This window comes from Erpetoichthys calabaricus, chromosome 10, assembly GCF_900747795.2.
Source record: "Erpetoichthys calabaricus chromosome 10, fErpCal1.3, whole genome shotgun sequence".
In the NCBI taxonomy this organism is placed as follows: Eukaryota; Metazoa; Chordata; class Cladistia; order Polypteriformes; family Polypteridae; genus Erpetoichthys; species Erpetoichthys calabaricus.
This window is the reverse complement of record NC_041403.2, coordinates 148124032-148151178: the sequence shown is the minus strand read 5'-3', so window position 1 is coordinate 148151178 and position 27147 is coordinate 148124032. Positions and strand designations below refer to the sequence as shown.

The 27147-nt window shown below is 39.4% G+C and overlaps 1 protein-coding gene across 1 annotated transcript in view; it reads right to left on the bottom strand.

The window, feature by feature from the left end:
• stk35 (serine/threonine kinase 35) overlaps positions 1 to 27147 on the bottom strand; it is a 56168-nt gene that overhangs the window by 5720 nt on the left and 23301 nt on the right. The gene's annotated exons all lie outside the window — the stretch shown is intronic.

Here is a 27147-nt window from a genome sequence, read left to right as displayed (position 1 = left end):
GCATGGTGTGACTTGTGATATATAACAACTAGGACAAAACATTTTCCAACCACACAATTTAAAATTTGGTTGTTACAAAGAATGTGGCTGCAGGAAAGATGCTATAAATTGAAGCTGAAATTAATGTTACATAATGACTTAGCATTAATATAAAATGAACTACATACAAAAGGGAAAAAAAGTACAGCACTACAAGTTTTTAGTGTAAAGAATGACCAAATAAAGTTCTAGCTAAAGGCAGCTCTGCAGTAGCAAGCAAATAAGAATAAAGTAGTAAAGTATTAGACTGGCTATGATTATTACTCAGTTAAAAAGCAGAGTACAGTAATTCCTCCTCCATCGCGGGGGTTGCGTTCCAGAGCCACCCGCGAAATAAGAAAATCCGCGAAGTAGAAACCATATGTTTATATGGTTATTTTTATATATTTTAAGCCCTTATAAACTCTCCCACACTATTATAAACATTTCACGCACAGTTATACAGCATAAACCCTTTGTATTCTCTTAGATATTAGGTAAGATTCGTTGAAATTATGTATGTAAACACAGTTTACATACAGTAAAACCTAAATATTTTAAAGATATTGAGTGTCTCCGATATCACATACGTTACAGCCATTACAACAGGCAGGCCACCAGCAATAAATACGTACAATGCAAGAAAAATTGTATACAGTAAAATGTGTGTACAGTGACACTAAACTATGTACATGTAATAAGTACTGTACGTAAATAATTAATTATGGTTACTCACCAACAATGACACGACGACTTGTCCGATAACGATGAGTTTAATTTTACTGCACAACAAAGGATAGCGTTACAGCTCTTCTAAAGGAGCCTCTTCAGGCGACTGTTTAGCACCGTCGTTGTTGTTCTTCCATCACTCTTCAATCCAAATCCCTAAAGCAGATTCCATCCAGACTACTGCCTTATCACGTCCACTTACAACTCGTTTTGCGCCCAGATTAAAGGACACTGCGACCGTAGATCTTATGCGCTTTTCCTCCTTTTTAAATAAAAAGAATCGTGGACTCATTGATGCTGTAATTGTGTCCTGCAGCGGTGTAGCCGTTTCCTTCCTTCAACATATCCAAAACTTTTACCTTTTCTGCAATCCTGAAGCATTAGCAGTAACGTGCGTTAATGCTGAATGAGTGAGATTAGACTTCCTGGTTAATGCAGCACTCTGTTGCTGAGTCAATCAGCAGCACACAGGAACTTAACCGCTTGCTCTGATTGGGTAGTTTCTCAGCCATCCGCCAATAGCATCCCTTGTTTGAATTCAAATGCGTTCCTTGTTTGAATTCAAATGGGCAAATCAAATGAGGAAGCACACGTACTGTAGACCGCAGACATCCGCGAAGCAGTGAAAAATCCGCGATATATATTCACATATGCTTACATTTAAAATCCACGATGGAGTGAAGCGCGATATAGCGAGGGATCACTGTACAACACTAGTTACAAACGCAGAACCCTGAGGCACTTGTGCTAATCGCTGGAGACTTTAACCATGTGACGCTGGACAAAACATTACCTGCCTTCTCCCAGTATGTGGACTGTAACACCCGGGGAAATAAGACTATTGATTTACTGTATGCAAACGTTAAAGATGCATACAGCACCACCCCGCTGCCTGCGCTTGGGAAAGCAGATCATAACCTGGTTCTGCTTCAGCCTCACTACAAACCAAGAGTGAGGGTCCTACCTACAACCACACGATCATTCAGGAAGAGGACCCCGGAGGCAGAGAAGGCTCTGAGAGAATGTTTTGGAACTACAGACTGAGATTTCCTGCAGGGATCACATAGTGAGAACATTGAGGAGGTTGTTGACTGCACTACTGACAACATCAACTTCTGTATGGACATTGTAGTTCCAGTAAGAACAGTACACTGCTATGCTAACAACAAGCCATGGATTACAAGTGACATCAAGGGCCTTTTGAACCAAAAGAAAAGGGCTTTTAAAGGCGGTGATCAGCATGAGCTCAAGCGCGTGCAGAAGGAACTCTGAGTCCAGCTCAGGGCAGCGAAGGAGCAGTACAGGAGAAAGCTGGAGCAGAAGTTGCAGAACAAAAGCATGAAGGAAGTGTGGGATGGGATGAAGATCATCACTCGCTGCAGCTCGAAGTGGGGTACCACCATCGAGAGAGACGTGAAGAGAGCAAACCAAATGAACAACTTCTTTAACAGGTTTGACCACCCTAACCCACTCTCACTTATGGAGAATCCACTACATCCATTAAACAGTGTCATCTCCAGACAGAGGAGCAGTTTCAGCGACAGACTGCTGTCACTGTCCTGCTCCACTGACAGACGGAGAAGATCATTCCTCCCCCAAACTATGCGACTCTTCAATTCCACCAGAGGGGGTAAACGTTGAACATTATTCAAGTTATTGTCTGTTTTTTACCTGCATTTTTTATTACTCTTTAATATTTTTTGCTGCTGGAGTATGTGAATTTCCCCCTGGGATTAATAAAGTATCTATCTATCTATCTATCTATCTATCTATCTATCTATCTATCTATCTATCTATCTATCTATCTATCTCACCTCGGAGTACTGCACCCTCCACACATCCTTCTGCTGATACCAACATAGGAGAGACATCCCCACCCATAATTACAACAGCGCAAGTGAGCAGAGAGCTGAGGAGACTTCGTGCCAGCAAAGCAGCGGGTCCAGATGGAGTATCGCCACGACTGCTGAAGGTCTGTGCATTGGAGCTGGGGGGTCCTCTACAGCGCATCTTCAACCTGAGCCTGGAACAGGGGAGAGTCCCGAGGCTTTGGAAAACATCTTGCATCACCCCAGTCCCAAAGGTATCACGTCCTAGTAAGCTGAATGACTTCCGGCCTGTTGCTCTGACATCACATGTGATGAAGACCATGGAGAGACTGCTGCTTCACCACCTGAGGCCACAGGTTCAACACACCCTTGACCCTCTGCAGTTTGCATGTCAGGAGAAGGTGGGAGAGAAGGATGCCATCATCTATATGCTACATCGATCCCTCTCCCACTTGGACAGAGGCAGTGGTGCTGTAAGAATTATGTTTCTAGACTTCTCTAGCACCTTCAACACAATCTAACCTCTGCTCCTTAGGGACAAGCTGACAGAGATGGGAGTAGATTCATACCTGGTGGCATGGATCGTGGACTATCTTAAAGACAGATCTCAGTATGTGCGTCTTGGGAACTGCACGTCTGACATTGTGGTCAGCAACACAGGAGCGCCACAAGCGACTGTACTTTCTCCGGTCCTGTTCAGCCTATATACATCGGACTTCCAATACAACTCGGAGTCCTGCCACGTGCAAAAGTTCGCTGATGACACTGCTTTTGTGGGGTGCATCAGGAGTGGGCAGGAGGAGGAGTATAGGGACCTAATCAATGACTTTGTTAAATGGTGCGACTCAAACTACCTACACCTGAACACCAGCAAAACCAAACAGCTGGTGGTGGATTTTAGGAGGCCCAGACCCCTCATGGACCCCGTGATCATCAGAGATGAATGTGTGCAGATGGTGCAGACCTATAAATACCTGGGAGTGCAGCTGGATGATAAATTAGACTGGACTGCCAATACTGATGCTCTGTGTAAGAAAGGACAGAGCCGGTTATACTTCCTTAGAAGGCTGGCGTCCTTCAACATCTGCAATAAGATGCTGCAGATGTTCTATCAGACGGTTGTGGTTAGCGCCCTCTTCTACGCAGTGGTGTGCTGGGGAGGCAGCATTAAGAAGAAAGACACCTCACGCCTGACAAACTGGTGAGGAAGGCAGGCTCTATTGTTGGCATGGAGTTGGACAGTTTGACATCTGTGGCAGAGCGACGGGTGCTCAGCAGGCTCCTATCAATTATGGAGAATCCACTGCATCCACTAAACAGTATCATCTCCAGACAGAAGAGCAGCTTCAGCGACAGACTGCTGTCACTGTCCTGCTCCACTGACAGACTGAGAAGTTCATTCCTCCAACACACTATGCGACTCTTCAATTCCACCCGGGGGTGTAAACATTAACATTATACAAAGTTATTGTATGTTTTTACCTGCATTATTATCAATCTTTAATATTGTTTTTTGTGTCAGTAAGGTGCTGCTGGAGTATGTGACTCTCCCCTTGGGATTAATAAAGTATCCATCTATCTATCTAGTGCTAAAAACAGACATCTCACAACAATCAACCTCTGATATGGTGGCTAATGCTGTGGAAAAATAACACTCTGGCATCTACGTTCTGACACAGAAAAACACAGGTTTATTTAGTGAACTAAAAAAATATAAACCCTGGTCTAGTGGCAAACTGTTGCCTGGTTTAATTAATCCAGATTCCTATAAATTTACAAAGGTGGAGAGAAAAGTGCTGTATGTCCTGAAAATGCCCCAAGATTTCTATGGACACTTTGTATCAGGAGAAGTTCAGTAGGCAATAGCATACATAGTGTGGTGTGTATTTTCATGGAATCCAAATGGTACCCTGTTACATGACTGGGGCAACATTTTAATGTTACAGGATCTCTAATCCTCAATGCTGATCCAGTGCAATCATTTTATCTTGATATCATATTAATATGAAAAGTAGTCAACAGCAGTATCCTGTTCCATTCCACAAGGCTAGGAAGCTCCAGAAATGGCAGCAGAAGGATACCAAATTGTACGAGATATGCAATGGACTAGCGACTTTTCATATCTCAGTTCACAGGAGTTACCTGGGCTACAAACTCAATCAGCTAAACTGTCAGGCACAATGCAGTTGACATGGGCTTGCACTTCTGTGCCACACTTTTAAAACTTTGATGAGTTAATTACCTAAAAAATGTAGACTCTTTAGAGCAAACAGGGGACCAATTCACTTAGGTGTCTCAAACCACCAACTCTGTGTAGACTTAAATACAGTAAGCTATTTAATAGACAAATCGAGGTTACACAAATCTTCTATTTCTCTTGATTTAAATTTGAAACCTTCCAAGTTTTTGAAGTAAAAGCTAAACTGGTCGCACAATAATTTCAAGCAGAATGCCATTAATTAAATTTTTTGGTCTCCAATCTAGTTAGCCTCTAGATGACTCATTTTGTATCACTTTTGGAAAATGAAAAATAAAACTGATGTTGGTTTCAATATAATAATATACGGATTGTATATTATAAGTAATGGATAAACAATGTAAACCTGTGATGCAAAATCATGAGAAATCTCTACATCTGGGCGACACAGTGGCGCACTGGGTAGCGCTGCTGCCTCGCAGTTAGGAGACCCGGGTTCACTTCCCGGGTCCTCCTTGCGTGGAGTTTGCATGTTCTCCCCGTGTCTGCATGGGTTTCATCCGGGTACTCCGGTTTCCTCCCACAGTCCAAAGACATGCAGGTTAGGTGCATTGGCGATTCTAAATTGTCCATAGTGTGTGCTTGGTGTGTCGGTGTGTGTGTGACCTGCAGTGGGCTGGCACCCTGCCCAGGGTTTGTTTCCTGCCTTGCACCCTGTGTTGGCTGGGATTGGCTCCAGCAGAACCCTGTGACCCTGTTGTTAGGATATAGCAGGTTGGATGATGGATGGATGGATACATCCATGCCATGTGAACGCTTAAGGCTGAATCTGAACATTCATCCCATATCTACAGATTTCTTCCTCCCTTTACATGTTAAGATAATGTAGTGAATATTTATGCAAAGCTTAGAAAAACAGATGCTGTAAATGGTGGGGAAAAAAGGCATCATGGAAAAAAAAATTGTAAACTGACTGGCTATAATTTGGACATTTTATATTAACATGGAATTTGATAATCCATATGTGGTATTTGAAGGTAAACTGAAAACTCTCTTTAACCTCTTTAGTGTTACTTAAGGTCAGAAATATAAGTAATTGCGATTACTCCCGAGTCAGTCTTTGGGTGACGGTAATGACGCACTTTAACCGTGTTAAACCAGAATAACTCTTGGGATGGCATGCTGCTGCAATCTAGTGGATAAAATAACATACTGCAAACATTCATGCACATTTCTATGTTTTTGGCACTCTAAGGCAACTCACCAATATTTATGAGAAGATAACAGTACAAAAAGTCTAAGAAAATGGTATGATGAAGAACTACACAATACTTACTCCAAACTCCTGATTTACAATAGGACACTATAGTGCCATGAAATTACCAACTTGATAAAAAGAGGGGAAGAAAACACATTTGAAGGGGCATTGGAAATGGCTAAAAGATGATCAGTGGCCTTCCAGTAAACAACAAAGAAAGTATTTTAGCTGATTTTGCTTACATTCTGAAATGCTAGAAATGCAAAATAAGTTCTGTCAGTTTGTACTCCGTCAGCTTCTTATCTTAAAGTTCAGCAGAAAACAAGATGCTGCCTCCTCCCAAGTTTTCTAAGTATGAGAAGCGATTCTTCTTTTTTTTTTTTTTTTTTTTTTTTTTTTAATAATACACGTGAACATGTCAAACACTTATTGGATCGGTCATATTAACTAGCATATAAACTCATAGCAAATACTTCAGACACTCTAAAGGGACAGAAGCAGCATCTGGCAATACTAGACTACTGCTAGCTTGACTATGAATTTTATTTGTGCAGCTGCACAGAAATCAAAATGTTTAATATAGGATTGTGAGGTGATGTTTTCAGAAACAGCACTGTTGATACCCGTGTAAATTTAGTAAGGAGATAGAAAAAGGAGGAAAAAAACACAAATCAACTTTATGATCTAGTAAAAGTCTCTAGAGTCAAAAATTCTAAATGATTACTATGTATTTAAAAATTATTTTTTAATAACTATGACATTTTGCTTTTAACTGGAGAAAAGGACTGGCATTCAAACAACTTGAGGAAAAAATTCTTAAAAGACACATGGTCTGCAATGGAAATCTATTTAGACTCCACTAATTCAGGCATGTTCCTATAAAGCGGCCCCTACAAGTTACTCATATACAGCAGAAAGCTGAATGTCAAAATAAACTTGCCCAGATTTGTCTGTATACAGACCTATTGTGGAAAACAAGGAAAATGTTTCAAAAATCTGAAAACATGCACATCACTTTTTTCCTTTTACAGTATAATAAGAAGCTCCTACACTCGATCTTGAATGAACAGCTTCTTGAACACACACATCTTACCACAAAAAAACAAGATGCTCTCCTCAAATAACCTCACACCTACCAACATGGATTGTGATGCAAGAATGAGGTGTGCACCTCTTGTACTAACATTCAATTTCTCACGCCAACTGTGTGCCAATCTTCTTTTGTGCAGACTTCAAATGCTGATTTTTGAGAAACAGTACTGAGTTACAAATCCAGCTGTACTATACTTGTACAAGATGGCATGTTGCCTTCTGCTGTAGCCTTTTGCACGGTCCAGGTCCATCCCAACACAATATTGCTGAGCACATATATAAACCAACTGATTAAATGCCTGTCAGACACAAAGAAAGGGATTGTCTATCTAAGGATATTTTTCTATATGGGATTATTCACTATATAGTGCCCAAGAACATAACCCTCACGTAAGTGGAGATTTATTTTCTAATCAATACTTGAGCACCTAATGCAAATCGGAATTAGTACGAGATATAAAATCTAAGCATTCAATTAATTGGCATGTCCCTTCTCCCATTTCTTATTTGGATAAAATGAGTCATTTTTAAACTATGTCAAGAATTTATAGAAATAAACACACCTTATTCAAAATTAAAGTAGCACTTCACAAACAACTGTACTAAATCAAAAGTTTAGTAATTAGTTAGTGTTTCTAAACTGGCCCATCACAGACACTGTATGTGTAATTGAGCACCAAGACTGACTGCTGCCGCAAAGAGTAAGATCCAGAAACCCAAGTTGGATTATACAACTGAGTAAATTATGCTTACAATTTGTGGTTGTTAACTAAATATCTTGGAAGAATCTTGGTGAATTATTAAAATGTAACAGGAAGAGGCACCAAGGTTATGCATTACAGAAAGCACTGTAATAGGTAAATGTAAAAGAAATGCTATTGAATTAAAAAATCCCTCCAGCTACAGTTCGAAAATAGGGATGCTTTCCAGCATTAACCTCACACTGAAATGCTGTTTACATACTGAAAATAAAAACAATAAAAACTAAGATAATAGTTGAAGATCTTAGTGGGAATAGTGGAAGATAAAATGATAATTTTCTGGCAGTGTTGGTGCAGTGTACTTGTGGCAAAAAAATGGGATAGGTAAAGTAGTGAAGGTAAAGAGGGTGACATTGTATTGTACTCGTTAAGATGACTGCTGGTAAATGAATGATGAGTACAATCTCAGCATGTCTCAAAAACTGGAAATGATGAAGCGAAAAAGGAGCTTTGGGACAGGTTGATGAAGGTGACACCTGGAGTACCCCAGAGGAAAGTGACTTTAATGGTTGGTAATAGGAATGGGCATGTTGAAGCAAGCTTTGATGGTTGGGGGGGCGGGGTGTTGGAGTCCAGAGAGACTTTCAGCTTCAGCATGTTTAGGGTGACAGAATTACGAGATCTGGAGATGTGATGGAAATGGTTGTATAAACATACGTGCTTAAGCAAGAGGAAAACAAGTTGAAGACTTGGTGGTTTAAGAAAGGCAACAGATTTCTTTATTAGAAAGAACAGTTGATCAAATCTGAAAGTAATCTTTAGAGAACAATGTGATTCACAGCATTACAAGGTTGCAGGAGGTTTTTTTACTTACAGGAATAAAGAAAATCAAATATGTAACAAGAACAACAGACTAGAAGCGGAAAGTGGACAGTATGAGAAATACACTTGCTGAAAAATATTGTTAACAAGAGTAATGCGATGAAGTCTACAAAAAAAAAAAAATGTGGTAAGAGGACAATCTATAAAGAAACAAATCAAAATACCAAAAAAGTAGATGGGTGGGCATTGGAAGTCAAGAGACAGGAGACTGAAAATGAGTTACAGAATGAGGAAGCAAAGAGAAATGACTGCAAAGCATATAGTAAAAGGATGTTGTAGGTGTGAATTACTTGAAAAATATTAAATGGATCATCAGGATTGCAAATGGATTAAGAATATCTGGAACTAGCATAATAAAAATGTTCCTGAATAAGGAGATCAAATGGAGTAATAATGTAAATTACGAGAAAACAGAAGGGCAGAGCTGTAAGACTTTATTTTCTCGTATATGAAGTATAGGGAAAGTATTGGAATCCTCCAAAAAATCCATTTCGTGATTTTGATGAATCTCAACATTTTAGACCCCTATCTTTCTATCTTCTGTTAACCATAAGTGGTACTTTACCTTTTATTCATGCAGCTATAGAGTCTGATTTATTCAACTTTACCTTTATAATTACTGTTTAATTTAATTAAATAATTTGATTTGTTGTTGAGGGTTCTTTAATGTACTTAATATAAAAATATAATCATTGTCTTGCAGTTTACCCCTCAAATATCCATCCTCATATCGGAGTATACGAGAAAGTCTAGGGGAGACCACTCCCGATTTTTTTTTTTTTTTAAAGAGGTGGCTGCATAAGCACTAAAGAAATGAAAATAAGTAAAGCAGCAAACTCAACTGTTGCAGTCTCCGATTACTGAAGGTAGTGCTGGGCGGTATACCGGTTCATACCAAAAACCGTTTTTTATTTTTGTTATGATATGGATTTTTCTTATATCATAACACCGGTTTAAATAGCCTAAACAACGTTCAGGAATGTGGCGCAGCGGGAAACTGTATAAGGGGGGACCTTTTTCACTGCAGCACCGCTACATACACATGCAACGGAATATATTCGCTAGTGGAGGTAGTGAATGGTGAAAATGGACAGAGAACATTCTGAAACAGAAGCTGTAGCAGATGATAAAGTTAAACATGATGAAACAGAACTACTTTTGCCGAAAAAAGGAGACATGTCTGTTGTCTGGAGATACTTTGGTTTTAAAAGGTCGGATGTGGACCACCATTATGTTCAAATGTGTGAATACTGTTTCTATACTACTGGATAATATTGCAAGCCAAGTTGTACTTATTTTTTTTTTTCTTCAATACTGTGTAATGTACCTGGGTACTGTGTAATAGTGTGACGACATGTTGAATTTATTCTCGACGTTTCCACTTTAATCTCGACGCTTATGACAAGAAGTCGACATGTTGACTTTATTCTTGTAATTTGTCATTAAAGTAGAACATCGTAAACTAAACTTCATTTTAAAATGAATATTTAATTTACTAGATTTTCTCAAACCCCGTCATAAGTTATGTAGCACATTAAATGCTTTGTGTTAAGTGTTCCCTGAGCCATGTTAATCGCTACGCACTTCATAAACTGACGTCCTCTTGCACAGAGAGGAGGAGGAGTCAGCGATCACCACACAGAATACATTCACTTCATGATATTCCTGCTCTCTGGACATTTAGAATGCTAAGATAAATACTTGATATCATTTTCATGATGAAATGCATTAAAGCATGTATTAATCATGTAAGGGCACGGTGGCATGGAGGGTGCACTGCTGCGTCGCAGCAAGGGGGTCCCGGGTGTTCTCTGCCTTGAATTTGCATGTTTTTCTGGTGGGTTTATTCGGCATGGTTCAGTTTTTTTCAAAGTCATGTAGGATGTGGGGTTTTGTTATGCTATATTGACCCTGTTAGTGTATGTATTGCTCGCATTCACCCTGCGATGTGCTGGTGCCCTGTTCAGGATTTGCTCCTGTCTTGCACACAATGCTTGCTGGGATGGGTGCAACCCTGAATGGATGGCATAATTAAACATGTATAATGAAGATAATTTTAAAGTTCTGAACAATCCCTGGTCTAACTTTATAACTAGTTTTAATTTCACAAAGACGTTTATCGTGTGGTGATTGGTTATGTGGAGAAAGAAAAAGGAAGGATAGGAACTGAGAGTTTGCTACATCAGACAGAGACAGCACGCATGCAATAAAGAAAGCCTGCTCAGAAGAACATCCATTGAATTCTGTGTTTGTGTCTCCAACCACCAGATCACGAACCCAATATTTACACAATATTTAAGTTAAACCTGTGTGATACCCATTCATACATCCAGTTTTTGGGAGCCTCGTCACACCAGCTATAAAGTTCTCTACACTGAACATACACTTGGGGACCCTTTACTGCGAGGGAGCAGCACTACTGTGCATGTTTAATACCTGCTTTAATGCATTTCATCATGAAAATTAATCTTAGAATTCTACATTTTAAGAGAGCAGGAATATCATGAAGTGAATGTATTCTGTGCGGCGATCGCTGCATGCGCCTCCTCAGTACAAGAGGAAGTCAGTTTAAGAAGCACGTAGCAATTAACTGGGTTGGGGAATACAACACAAACAAAGCATTTAATGTGCTACATTAACTTATGATGGGGTTTGAAAAAATCTAGTAAATTAAATATTCATTTTAGGATGAAGTTTAGTTTACGACATTCTACTTTAATGACAAAATAAACTATGAGAATGAAGTAGAAATGTCGACTTTAATCTCGACAGTTTTTTTCTTTCTTCACCGTGGCCCTAATACGCTTCCGTAGGGCTATACCACAAATAGCATTATAAATACAAGTTGCAGTTTTATTATTTATGTATATAGCTTAGCTTGAAGCAAGGTCCGTATTAATGCAGTTTGCCTTAATGATGGTTCAACTGGTAAAGATGTCAACACCAAGTTGCACTTGTTTTATTTTAATTTGGTGAATACTGTGTAATGCACCTGGGCTTGAAGTCTCTGAAGTAATTGTATTACTCTGGAAGTTGCAGTATTTTTTATTTTATTATTATTTATTAGTTTAAATATCATGCAGTTTAATGATGGTAAAGTTGTTTAAAAAGTCACTTTAACGTGTCAGTGGACAGAGATTGTTAACATTAACAAAGTGTAGCTGGTTTACAAAAAATATTTATTTATTCCTTTTCTAAGACATGTTCAGTGCAATACAGTAATCCCTCGGTATATCGCGCTTCGACTTTCGCGGCTTCACTCTATCGCGGATTTTATATGTAAGCATATCTAAATATATAACGCGGATTTTTCGCTGCTTCGCGGGTTTCTGCGGACAATGGGTCTTTTTACTTCTGGTACATGCTTCCTCAGTTGGTTTGCCCAGTTGATTTCATACAAGGGACGCTATTGGCAGATGACTGAGAAGCTACCTAATCAGAGCACACAGTTAAGTTCCTGTGTGCTGATTGGCTCAGCGACGGACTGCTGCATTAACCAGGAATTCTCATCTCACTCATTCAGCATTAACGTGCTCCTGCTACTGCTTCAGGGGCCGTGTCCAAGCGCCAACAGAAGATGCAAATGATTGCAGAAAAGGTAAAAGTTTTGGATATGTTGAAGGAAGGGAACAGCTACACCGCTGCAGGACACCATTACGGCATAAATGAGTCCATGATTCTTTTTATTTAAAAAGGAGGAAAAGCATATAAGATCTACGGCCGCAGTGTCCTTTAACCAGGGCACAAAACGAGTTGCAAGTGGACGTGATAAGGCAGTAGTCTGGATGGAATCTGCTTTAGGGATTTGGATTGAAGAGTCCTGGAAGAACAACAACGGCGGTGCTACACAGTCGCCTGAAGAGGCTCCTTTAGAAGAGCTGTAACGCTATCCTTTGTTGTGCAGTAGTCATCGTTATCGGACAAGTCGTCGTGTCATTGTTGGTGAGTAACCATAATTAATTATCTACGTACAGTACTTATTACATGTACATAGTTTAGTGTCACTGTACACACATTTTACTGTATACATTTTTCTTGCATTGTACGTATTTATTGCTGGTGGCCTGTCTGTTGTAATGGCTGTAATATATGTGATATCGGAGACGCTCGATATCTTTAAAATAATATTTAGGTTTTACTTTATATAAACTGTGTTTACATACACAATTTCAACGAATCTTACCTAATATCAAAGAGAATACAAAGGGTTTATGCTGTTTAATTGTGCGGGAAATGTTTATAATAGTGTGGGAGAGTTTATAAGGGCTTAAAATATATAAAAAGAACCATATGAACATATGGTTTCTACTTCGCGGATTTTCACCTTTCGCAGGGGGTTCTGGAATGCAACCCCCGCGATGGAGGAGGGATTACTGTACAACTTTTGACAAGCACCTCTGGATATTTTACTGTCTAAATGCCTCTTTGGATGGTTGAAAATGTGTTGTCAAAATTTTAGTTTAAGTTGTTTGCAAACTTTGTTCAATAAAAAGGCTCTATATTTTGACTGCATCTGTCATACAATGCGATTCCTTCTCTTCATTAGTGCCACCCCCTTGAAAACTCTCACTTTATGGGGCCATTCAAACCTGTATTAATACTTGTGTGCACATTAAAATGTTTTTTTGTACAATGTACAATTCTCATGATAGTGGAACAGGTTATTCTTAGCCAGTAATTGCAGTGGAAAATGTGGTTAACATCCACTCATGCATGGGGAAAAAAATACCGTCCAATACCGTGAAACCAGTATAATTTTGAAAAATACCGTGATATAGAATTTTGGTCATACTGCCCAGCACTAACTGAAGGCAGTGAAAAATCCTAGAGTTCAAAGGATGACCTAAGCAACATGATTGGGTAAGAACATAAGATTCGACAAACTGGACAAGTGTGGTCATTTCAATTTAAGAAAGAAAGGGTGATCCATTGGAGTGTGGGTCATTGACTGATCAAGTCTTTTGAACAGATAATGAAGGTGTTTGATAGAGTGTGACAGAAAATCACAGATCAGGTGAAAGCTAGCAAAAGTTTGTTTCCATGCCTAGGAAAGCAACAGATGCAAGCTTTATTGTTAGGTAAATGCATGAAAAACCTCTGACAAAGGAAGAAACTGCAATTTGCACTTTTAAGTGTGGAGAAGACATTTAACAGAGTGCCACAACAGGTGATGAGGTGGACATTCACAAAGTTAGTTGCAGAACAATGGTTAAAATCTGCGGGGATATTCATGTACAAGGAAGTGTAATAAGGATAATGGATGCTCTGAGGTGAAGGTGCATCAGGGAAACATTCTGAATATGTTGCTTTTTGTGACAATGACGGAGGTGGTGACCAGTGAATTATGTAAAGCTTTAATAACATCAATGATCTTGTATTGAATGAAACAAATAAAAAGTGAAAGGAAAAATGGAAATTCACATTGAAATGGAAAAGCATCAAGTTAAAAGCAGGAAAAAACAAGGTGATAGATGGGGTGAAAGGGAAGGAGATGTACAAAATGTGTGTGCTAAATTTGAGACAGGACTCTTGGCCAATGCACTAAGGGAAGAGGCAGGAATGGTTGCACAATATGGTTATATATTAGATTCAAAAGTTACCACAACAACATATTAATACAAATAATTTCTCAACTGAGACCCTCCACCTGCGTCCTTGACCCAATACCAACAAGTTTTTTCAAGGAATTATCGGCCGTGCTAATTGATAGTATTCTTGACATAGTAAACTCGTCATTAGATACAGGGGTCTTCCCAGAATGTTAAGACTGCTGTAGTTAAACCCCTACTCAAGAAAAATAATCTTGACCCCTCTGCTTTTGAAAATTTTAGACCCATTTCTAACCTGACTTAAGTAAAATTCTAGACAAGGCAGTCATTACGCAGCTAAATGATCACCTCAATAAACATGCTATTCTTGATAAGTTTCAGTCGGGTTTTAGAACAAATCACAGTACAGAAACTGCACTCGTTAAAGTAGTAAATGACTTGCGGGTAAATACAGACAGGCCATTTATCTGTTCTCATCCTCTTAGATCCGAATGCCGCATGACACCATTGATCATAATATTCTTAGAAGTCGCCTTAGTCAATGGGTGGGCCTCTCTGGCAGTGTCTTAAATTGGTTTGAATTCTACCTGACAGGGAGAAAATTCTTTGTTAGTTGTGGTAATTACAACTCAAAGACACATGATATTCTATATGGTGTTCCACAAGGCTCTATCCTGGGTCCCCTGCTCTTTTCAATCTACATGCTTCTGTTAGGTCAGATTATCTCGGGCATAACATGAGTTACCACAGCTATGCTGATAACACACAGCTGTATTTATCAATAGCATCTGATGACCCGGACTCTGTTGTTTCACTAACACAATGTCTTATGTTTCTAAATGGATGAATAGTAATTTTCTCAAGCTAAATAAAGAGAAAACAGAAATTTTAGTGACTGGCAATAATGGATATAATGAGGTTATTAGAAATAAACTTGATGCATTAGGATTAAAAGTCAAGATGGAGGTAAAGAATTTAGGGATAACTGTTGACTGTAACCTGAATTTTAAATCGCATATTAATCAGATCACTAGGACAGCATTTTTTCACTTAAGAAACATAGCAAAAGTTAGACCTCTTATATCATTGAAAGATGCTGAGAAATTAGTTCACGCTTTTGTTTTCAGTCGACTAAATTACTGTAAGGCACTCCTCTCTGGATTACCCAAAAAAGACAAATCGTTTGCAACTAGTGCAGAATGCAGCTGCTAGAATCCTAACTAGGAAAAGAAAATCTGAGCACATTTCTCCAGTTTTGATGTCACTACACTGGTTACCGGTGTCATTTAGAATTGACTTTAAAATACTGCTTATGGTTTATAAAGCCTTAAATAATCTCGCTCCATCTAATATATCGGAATGTCTGACATCTTATATTCCAAATTGCAACCTTAGATCCTCAAATGAGTGTCTGCTTAGAATTCCAAGAGAAAGTAGTGGTGAGGCGGAGGGGCCTTCTGCTGTTATGCACCTAAAATCTGGAATAGCCTGCCAATAGGAATTCGCCAGGCTAATACAGTGGAGCACTTTAAATAACTGCTAAGAACACATTACTTTAACATGGTTTTCTCATAACTTCATTTTAGTACGATCCTGATGCTCTGTATATTCAATTAATTATAACTATTCATGGTGGCTCTAAAATCTGTACTAACCCCTACTCTCTCTTCTGTTTCTTTTCCCGGTTTTCTGTGGTGGCCACCACCTAATCAAAGCACCATGATGTTCCTACATTGATGGATTAAAAGCTAGAAGTCTACATAACCATCATCATCAAGTTCTTCCATGAGAACCCTAAATACAAAGAGGGCTGTTCATTTATGTTAGGTAGAATGCCCAGAGGGGGCTGAGCAGCCTCATGGTCTGGAACGCCTGCCGATTTTTTTTTTTCCTCCAGCGGTCTGGATTTTTTTTTTGTTTTTTCTTTCCTCCCTGGCCATCGAACCTTACTCTTATTCTATGTTAATTAGTGTTGTCTTATTTTAATTCTTTTGTCTTTTATTCTCTTTTCTTCATCATGTAAAGCACTTTGAGCTATATTTGTATGGAAATGTGCTTGTTGTTGTTAATGCAAAAAGAAATGTGATATATATTAAATATTCATAATTGTAATTCAGAAACTCACTTCACCAGCTAAATAAAAATCAAAACTCAGAATATAAATAAAATGGAAAGTAATGCAGTTTCATCCCATAACTGATACACAAACACTGAATACTTCATACAAAAGACAATTATGAAGGCTGCTGTTTTAATTTCTATTGCCTGTAACATTTCAGTAGCGGGTGTGATGTGAAATGGATGAATGATGGGTTACACTGCATGGATGTATAACTTCCAGTGTGATGTGAATTACTGGATAATGTAGTCCTCTGACCACTGATTGAATGCACAAGTGTATTTTACAGCATAGTACATCAATGCAGCTGCTATCTCCTTCCACCTGCTGCTTGTTCGCTCATGTGGTCTGTAATGGAAGAGCAAACATTTTATAGAACTTTGCTTAGGTTGAGCCCCATTTTGCTTGCCAGGTGGAATGGCACGTTGCAGGTGCCACACATATGTGGATACCCTCTTCATACACATGTTGTACTACTTGAATGGGTAAAACCAAGAAATCTGCAAACAGCAGGACTAACCCTACCTGTTCTAAACTCTTCCTCTTCAGGGTCCTCATGTATAACGCCGTGCGTAGAACTCACACTATAACATGGCGTAAGCACAAGAGCGGGAATGTGCGTACGCACAGAAAAATCCAGATGCAGGAATCTGTACGTACGCAAACTTTCACGTTCTTCCACTACATAAATCCCGATCAGCGTGAAAAGTAACGTACATGCACGCGCCTTCTGTCCCGCCCCAACTCCTCCTAGAATTACGCCTCTTTGAATATGCAAATCAATATAAATAACCTTCTGTGAAAAGACAATGGGAAAAGCACGGGGGGAAATAAGAATTTCAGCGAATACCAAGTGGAGGCAAAGGAAAAACGTACTATTTGTTGGTTTAAACAGTGGTATAATCAACAAAAGGAAGTTGATCGAGTGACCGAGTTTCTCTGACACTCTAAGGCTCAAGATCACAAAGTCGCACAGTGCCCGAAATAAAAAAGAAAAGAAATCACATATCAAAGTCGCCGTGAAAAGGCGAGTCGTAGTCCACCGTCTGAGTGTCATATGAAAGCTTATTAGGGTACAGACAAAAAAAAATAGGCGCACAGTGGGGAAAAAAGCACGAAATATCAACTTTAATGGCAAAATAAACTACGTGATTAAAGTGGAAATTTCGAGATTAAAGTAGAACATCATAAACTTCATCTTAAAATCGTTTAATTTACTAGTTTCTCAAATCCCATTGTAACTAAAGAGGCACATTAAATGCTTTGTTCTGTATTTGATCTTCTATGTGCTCTACATGTGTGAATCACTACGCTTCTTAAACGGGCTTTCTCTTTCTCCGACAGGACACATAATCCATTACATTCATGATATTACAGCTCTCTGAATAATTAAAATACTAAGATGTATACGTGATATCTTTTTCATGATGATAGGAATGAAAGCATGTTATTAAACATGGGAACACGGTGGCGCAGTGCTTGTTCATGTCTCACGCAAGAGGCTTGTGGCGCCATGCGCGACCTTCGATGAAATGATTTATTACAGAAGTACTGTCTCTTTCAAACGTACTAACCTCCAATTCCTGTCCTTACTTTTCTTTCTCCAAATACCCAATCGCCACACAATCAGCTATATAGACATGAAGCCATCTGTAAGCTTAAAACGCCGATTCTTCAAAACTTTTAAGGAACATTGAAATATCTTCGTAGTACATGTTTATTATATCCGTCTATCCTTCCAGTGTCGCGTCAGCACCAGCAAGAATACAACGCAATGCAGGAACAATCCCTGAACTAGCTAGCGCTGCGGCACCGTGTCCTCACATGTTTAATTATTAACAATAAAGATTATATAAATGAAGTTAAAGTTTTATCTGTATAATTTAATCAACCTATTTTGCTGCATTTCATCTTAAAAATTATATCGTCATCATATGTAAATATGTACTTCATAAAGTGGCGCAGGTTGTGCAATATTATAACTGTACTGCAAGTTTACAGTGAGGCAATTGTACTTATAAGTACAAACAGTTCTACAAAGAGCACTTGATGGACTGAGTGCATTTAGAGTTCTTGGGATGAAACTTTTTCTAAACCGCGAATTCCGTACAGGGAAGTCTCTGAAGCATTTTGCCTTGGCTCAGGCAGCGTCTGCTTCATGCTGTGTACCGAGAATTCTCTTTCCAATCAGCTGCTGCTGTGATTCCCCACTCAGATACAGTGATATAAATACTCCGAGTGGTGCAGTGAGAGTAATATGGAAAAAGATGATCTGCTGTGGCAACACCGAACGGGAGCAGCTGAAAGAAGAAGATGATTCAGTGAGAGTTACAACGCTAAAGCAGTTATGGTATTTGGAATACTATGGCTATTCCCTGGACCATTATATTGCTGCAGGTTAATTACAATCAGATGCATTACACTAATACACTGAAACTAACTGCATATTGTTTATTTATAAAGCCGCGTCAGGAATGTGGAGCCAAGAAAGAAAGGGTGACCACACAGGAACAGTAGCACTGCTTTGACGCTGGGTGCCGCCAGTCTGCAAAACCGAGCGGAGAAATTGCGTACGCCAAGGTATGAGTTACCGTGGAAATGTGCGTGGCTTTACGCCAAGTGTAGGTTTTATACATCGCGATTTGAGCGTGGAAACGTTTGTATGCAACATTTCTGTGCGTACGCACCATTTATACATGAGGCCCCAGAATCCTCACTTTATTTTTTTCTCTCATTCACCACTGCCAAAGATATATGCAGAGTGAACTTAGTCATACTTTAGAGCAGGGTTATTCAATTGGCGGCCCGCGGGCCACATGCGGCCCAGAATCAACCTCCGAGTGGCCCAGCCCGTGGTTCCGCCCATAGATAATAAATTAATATATATTATTCATAAATTGTTATTTAATATAATTTAATATAAATATATATATATATCTATAATAATAAAAGGCAAAGCCCTCACTGACTGACTGACTGACTGACTCACTGACTGACTGACTCACTCATCACTAATTCTCCAACTTCCCGTGTAGGTGGAAGGCTGAAATTTGGCAGGCTCATTCCTTACAGCTTACTTACAAAAGTTACGCAGGTTTCATTTCGAAATTCAAAGCGTAATGGTCATAACTGGAACATATTTTTTGTCCATACACTGTAATGGAGGAGGCGGAGTCACGTATCGCGTCATCACGCCTCCTACGTAATCACGTGAACTAAAAACAAGGAAGAGATTTACAGCACGAGTCGCACGCGGGAACGAAGGTAAATGACGTTAATTTTTGACTGTCTTTTAATACTGTGTAAGCATACAGATTAACACGTCCAATTAAACGTGTGCATTTACGGGGTGATTTCTCAGGCTTAAAAGCTCACCTTTTATCAAACGCGGGAACAAAGGTAACTGACGTTGTTCACTGTCTTTTAATACTGTGTAACCATACATATTAACACATGTCCAATTAAACGTGTGCATTTACGGGGTGATTTCTCAGGCTTAAAAGCTCGCCTTTTACTAAAAAGGTAAATGCAAAACTATTTTCAATCAGTTTATTGAAACGCTCCCGTTAAGGATTGCAATAACATATTCGCGAGATAAAAGAACGAAGTAGGGGGAAATGGAGGAACAGCCGCAAACAGCGAAGAGCAAAAAATTAATTAAACAATTGAGAACGGAGCGAGTTAAGCATACAAGCATGTTCATAAGGGAAACAAACCACGGTGTAAACGTAAGTTTAAATAAAGTTTATAGAAACGCTCCCGCTGCGGATTGCAATAACATATTCGCGAGATAAAAGTTTAATGAGAACACACGAGGTATAAACGAACCACACGCCGTGGTGCAACGTTAGGGGCAACAGTTTCAACCATTCTATGATCTGCTTCTCGCAACTGAAAGACGGCACATGGTGGATGTTAGCCGACTTGCTGACCGCAACGTTAGGGGCTTCAAATATGGCGCTGACGCCACATCTCAGTGCCAACACTTTGCAGACTGTACTTAAAAGACACGCCCTCCTCACTGGACAGTTAAAAACACCAATCAAACTAACGATGACATCAAGTATTACCCAATCAAAAGTAGGAAAGGAGGCATCTTCATAAAACGCGTGTGGGATGATTTGCATGACACGCTGCTTTAAAAAAAAAATGATAAAAAAAATACGGGATAAATCCCGTCCAGTATTGATTAAAAACGGGACGCGCAATTTCATTCTCAAACGCGGCACGATTCCGTATTTTAAAGGACGGGTGGCAACCCTACAGTGCCAGGTAACCACCCATACAATCAGATTGTGATTCAGACTAGGAATGCAATGAATGTAATTACCCCGATCTACATACAAGGCGAAAGTCTTGCAACATTCAAAGATGATGGTTTGGGATAATTAGTACTTATTAAGTACACCATGGAACATAAAAGAGCTTATGAAGCCTTGAACCGAAAAAAGCAACATCTCAGAGATCGTAAAAAAAAAAAAAGGAGGTAATGTCGTTTTACTCGCTGTACATTTTAGTCAAACATTACCAGTTATTCCACGAGGGAGACCAGCAGATGAACTCAACGCATGTTTAAAATCCATGCTTCTCCCACGGTCGGTTATATGTCGCGTGTTCTCGGGTAGGTACACCAAAAAATGTATACATTTAAGCATGTAATAGGCAAAGAAAAAATGAGGTATACCCGAAGGCACTGCAGTAGTACTCAATGTAACTTTACTTCTTAAATGTTAATGTTTTACTGTTTAATAATTTATACGCTTCTTTTATCAAAATACCACTGACAGCGCAATGCACGATAACATGGAGTGAATACACCATACGCATCTGCCCACGGCCGCCCTGGTGTGCGCAGATAGGAGTTGATTCTAAAATAAAATAAACATAAAAAGAGTAATACAATCATCACCCATAAAGCGGATAGCAGACATGACGTATTATATGTGTACCACATTTCAAGTCAATAGGTGAAACGGTTTGCAAGCTACAGGTGATTTAAAATCCTGGACAGACCAACGAAAAGCCACGGTAGCAAATTATAGAAGAAGATTTTACTGTTTAATAATTTATATTTATATGAAATGTGCTTCTTATATATTACTTCATATTCTCATATGATAATGATGTTAATGTTGTTTATATTGATTTCTATGTTATTGTAAGTGCATCTATGTGTGTATATGTATGTATGTATGTATATATATATATATATATAAAAAATATATATATAAAAAATATATGTGTATATGTATATATAATATATCTGTATGTGTGTATATGTGTGTGTATATGTGTATATGTATATATATATGACAGCAACACTCATAACAATGACAACACAATTACATTGACAATCATGTTACGTTATTTTTAAAATGTTTCCTTTACTTTTTCATAACCTCTTTAACACACTACTTCTCCGCTGCGAAGCGCGGGTATTTTGCTAGTATATAATATTAATATAAATATATAGTATATTAACATAAATAAAGTATTTATTATGTCTATGGTCCCGCCAAAAACGCGCATTCCTATGTAAATTACGTAGCCTGCAACACGCAAACAATGCAGAGCATGCCGGAAGTAGCTTAGATTACTATCAATATGTCTTTCTCAACACTGAAACGTAAAATTGCCAATGAAAACCGTAAGTTTAACCCTGCCTGGACTGACAAATACTTGTTTATTTTACCGCCACATCCAAACGCCAAACCGATGTGTTTAATTTGTAATGAGTGCGTTGGAGTATTTAAAGATTACAATGTGCGGAGGCATCATGTTGAGAAACACCACACTTTTCGCACCAATTTTCCAGAGGGATCTCAAGAGAGGGCTGCAAAAGTGCAGAGTTTGATTGCATCTTACAACCGGAGCAGTGCTACCATGGTGCAGTCATTCACAGCCCAAGAGAGAGCTACTGAAGCATCCCTTCGTGTTTCCTGGATACTGGCAAAAAAGAAAAGGCCATTCACAGACTCTGAAACCGTGAAGGACTGTATGCTGGCTGTCGTGGATGAGGTGATAAATGACGATAAAATTAAAATGAGCGTGGTATCTGCTATAAAAAATGTACCCCTGTCAGATACTTCAAACATTCGTAGGGTTGAAATTCTTGCTGCAGATGTGTATGAAACGCTGTTAGGAGACCTGATGAAAGCTGATACTATGTCTATAGCAGTAGATGAGTCCACAGACAAAACTGATACTGCTCAGTTGTGCATATATGTCCATTTTTTTGATGGCAAATGCTTCCGAGAGGAGCTGCTCGGCCTACTGCCGTTAGGAGGACACACAACTGGCGATATAGTCTTTGGGAAAATTTCCGCCTTTTTTAACTCTTTTAGGGCTAATTTTTTTTTTGTTTCTTTTCTCCCAGGGCTGAATATTTTTCCAAAAACTAACATTTTTTAAAAAAAGAACACAAAGCAATTGTTTAACATATCAAATCAACAAAAAATATTTCCTTTTGACAAATGTTACTGTCTTGCATGTTGCATGAGCCTGCATACTCTATGATTTCACATACATATCACATACATTTTACACAGCAAAGTCTGATCTCGCTCAAAGCAGCCAATTTCAGTCATTGCCACATTGCACTCCTTACAATACGTGTTGCTTTGGTGCCTATTTTTCAATTGTCTGTTGCTGCACTTTCTAACATATATTGTTAGTGTGTACTGTAGAGAGACAAGTCACCCATTTGCCATCATGCCATGCCACTGCCACCAAGTTTTCTGCCAGCATGAAAACCGTATTGTCACCTCTTTTCATCTTCTGAAACTTTATGAACTTTATGTATGGCATTATAGCCTGGCTCACCCCATGGGATTTGCTTCTGTTTATTACAGAAGTGAATAAAACTTTGCAGCAGCACGTACCTAAGCCACCAGGGGACAAAACACGTTTGGACCAATGCTCCCTGAAGTTATATCACCAATTCTGTCTCATCTCTATTTGTAATGCCACAGCGCGCTTCATCTCGTCTTTCGTTGTGGGTTTCCACTTTGAAAAACGAGAATGCGATGCAAACGCAGCCCGCGATTCAAAAAAAATCTCTGCCTACCTGTTTGTCTCGTCTGACAGTAGCTGAAAAGCAGCATCAGGAGACAGCAGCCTGAAGTACAGCAGCTGGTGATCTGTCGTGTCCAACAGCAAGCCATGCCGTCTTGTAAACTCCGGTAGCCAGATCAGCTCTCAACGGATCAATGTCTGTGTATTTATCCCATGCGAACCTTGCCGTAGATGCATCGGCTGCGCGAAGGCACGCAACTGGCAGCAGATCCGCTGGCGCGGCATCGGCTGGTGTCTGATCAGCTGATGCCTGCTTCTAACTCTCTTGCTCGATCTCCTGATCACTGCCAATAAAGTCCGATTCTGAAAAATCAAGAGTCCGACTCCGCGATAATGCGCAAATGCGCATAATGCGAGTGTTTTCTTTTCTGCACTTGCTTCGCTGCCTTTTCACATGTCGGTGCCATCTTGCCTGTTTACATTTCGCAACTCACGCACATGCAAGGTTTATTTGCCGAGTCAACGAGTCTAGCATTCCTCCAAGCACAGAGGGAATGCCTGTGACGTGACAGTGAGATTTGTCGCCATTAACAGTTGATTGTCGCCCTCTATCCCTGGATGTCGACTTTTGTCGACATGCGCCCTCAACCCCTCCTGTCGACAAAAGTCGACATCCGCCCTAAAAGAGTTAAAGACAGTGGTCTGGATATGAAGCGTGTGTGCATGCTTGTGACAGATGGGGCTCCGTCCATGACAGGGAAAGTGAATGGTTTGGCAGCACGTTGGTCCGCTGTTGCACCTCAGTTGATCTCCTTACACTGCATTGTGCATCAGGCGGTGTTGTGCGCAAAACTAAGCGGGGCGCTCAAAACGACAATGGACAGCGTTATGGATAATATGTATTTTTATTCGCTCCACATCAAGCCTCCAACACCGCTTATTCCGCATGCTGCTGTCAGAAATGTCTGCTGAGCACCACGACCTTCTTTTGCATAATGACGTGAGGTGGCTGTCCAAAGGCAAAGCACTGGAGCGTTTCTGCGGTCTCAGAGAAGAGATCATAACTTTCCTCCGCGGCAGCAAGCAAAAAAAGGCAGAAACGCACTTGAGTCGCATACTGGACGACAACTTCATGGCCGATGCCTGCTTTCTGAGCGACATATTCAAACACCTGAACGATCTCAATTTGGGACTACAAGGCAGAGACAAAACTGTCATCGACCTTGTGGAACAGATGCGCGCATTCCAAGTTAAACTGGACCTTTTCGCAAATGATTTGAGCACAGGCCGAATGCTGCATTTTCCGACACTCCGCAAATGCATCTCATCCCCCGCACAAATCACGGATGTGATGACAGATTTCATTGCGATGTTGAAAAATAACTTTGCTGGTCGAATGGATGGACTTGATCTGCCCACAGAGTTGGCCGTTTTTGTCAGAGACCCGTTCACTGTTGCAATAGAAGGGGACTTATCCGCCAGAGCTAAGAAACTGGTCCCTTCCATTGACGAGGGGAAATTCACACTCGAACTTGTTGACATGCAGTAGTCATCTGTAACCATGGCACAGGAGCTTTCCACTAACGGGCCTGCAATGTTTTGGACTGATGTCAACGCACATCAGTTCCCTAACATTAAGAAAGTAGCGATCGTCATGCTCAGTATGTTTGGATCAACATATACATGTGAGTCAAGTTTTTCACACACGAACTCCACAAAAAGCAACTCTCGTTGCTCCCTGACTGACCATACTCTCCACCAATGCCTTCGAATTGCATTGACAACTTACGAGCCTAAAGTCACTGCTCTCGTTCAAAACAAAAAATGTCACTTCTCCCACTAAGTCAGCAGGGTAACTGTAGCCTACAATACATCAGTATAATGTGGGATGTGTAACAGAGGCATGCCTAATCACACATGGTGATTTAAAATATATGTTCCCTCAGTGTTGTTATAGTTGTGATACTGTGCACTTTTTATTTTATGCACTTTGAGATGTTCCTGGGTCAAATGTGTGCAAGTTGTTTATTTTGTTTCAAAAGGAAACAATGTTATTTCTAATAGCCTACTACTGTGCACTATTTTGTTTTATGCACTTTGTGATCAGATAGGTCAGATATGTAGCCTAGGTCAGTTTTTTTTCTTTTGTAAGTGGAAAAAATAGGGGCTACCTCAGATTCTGTTAATTCAGCTCTTTTTGTATGCACCTTTTGCTCTGCAAACTGACCAAAGTTAAAAGAGAAACAAGGAATAAACCTTATGTTTTTCAATAAATTTGTTTGTGTTGGTTTTAAAATTTGTCATTACGAGCTGCTTTGCCGCTAAAATGACTGGCCCAGCTAACCTTCTTGGTTTGACAATCTGGCCCAACTGAATTTGTAATTGAATAGCCCTGCTTTAGAGTGCTAAAGATTTTGGCAGATTTTACTTAAAACAGAAGAATTTGTGGAAAATCAAATAAAAATCAAGTAACAGTGTTGAACATCACCATTGACTTTGTATCTTGATTTTTCTTAAATATTGACAGTTTAAAATAAAAGCTTGCCTGCTCTCAGTTTAAGCAACTAATTTATATTAAATAATTGCTGTCATGCAGCTATGAATTGGCTGGTAAATCGCAACATGAAAATATGAGAGGACACACAGTTTATATGGAACAGTCAATACGAGATTGCGGCAGTAGTACTTCTGTTTCAATTTACTACTGCTTCATCAGTTATAGTTGATGTGAATATTTTGATGTCCAGAAAGATGGCAGAATAATCAATGCAACGCAACTTTAAGTCACTGCGGCTATAAAAAAAAGATTTAATGAATTATTAGCTTTGTTACCCTGATTCACCCAGGACACTTACTAAGACAGTGGTCCTCTGTGATAGTGTCATTAGTTCTTCATTACATATACATATATATTTTACCAGGAGCTAAAATTATTGTGTCACTGAAGCTGCTTGAACATGCTATATACAACTGTACATGAGTAAAACATTTCACTGTAGATTTATTTCTGCTTTCCCTACTGACTGGATTTAGCGGGTTTTTTTTTTTTTTAATTAGCTATCAGAAAAAGATTATAGGAAACTGCATTGTGTTGGGATTAATAAAGTATCTCTCTCTTTTTTGAATCTACATTTACGTTTTTCACAAAAACACTAATAGAAATGTTACATGAGCTGCATGTTCAAGCCTCTATTACTTCTATATTTATTTTTTTGCCAGAGTTCTAACACTGAATCATGTTTTATCTTTACTTCTTACAAACAACGATGTTTACAGGCTGCACAGTCAGGAGGCCCATGCAGTGAATGGAACATTTTTAACTTTGGGGCTATTTTTCTCTACAGCTTGAAGTACAAGAAAATAACTGCCGGTAACATGAAAGAAGATTGCAAGCAGGACCTATGGTCCATTCACAGTTGTAGCACCTACCTGCCTCAAAGCCAAGAGTTACAGTGTGTTTGCTAATGACATTATTTATCTACATCAGTTTATTTTCTACACAATACCAGCCCCTTTTCTCCTATGCAGGACTTCTCCTCTTCTTCAATCACCATCAGCCCCATTTATCTCCACAACTCTATAATGGGATAAATGGGACAATATTTTCTATTTACTTTATTTCTTTAAAAAATTATGACTCTTGTAAACGCACTCCAAACTTCTCCTGCCTCAAACTAAAGTCACTTCCAATCATGAATTCTACTGGATTTTTGCTTTCCCACCCCCCCACCCCCAACTGTGTTGATGCAGTGCTGTATC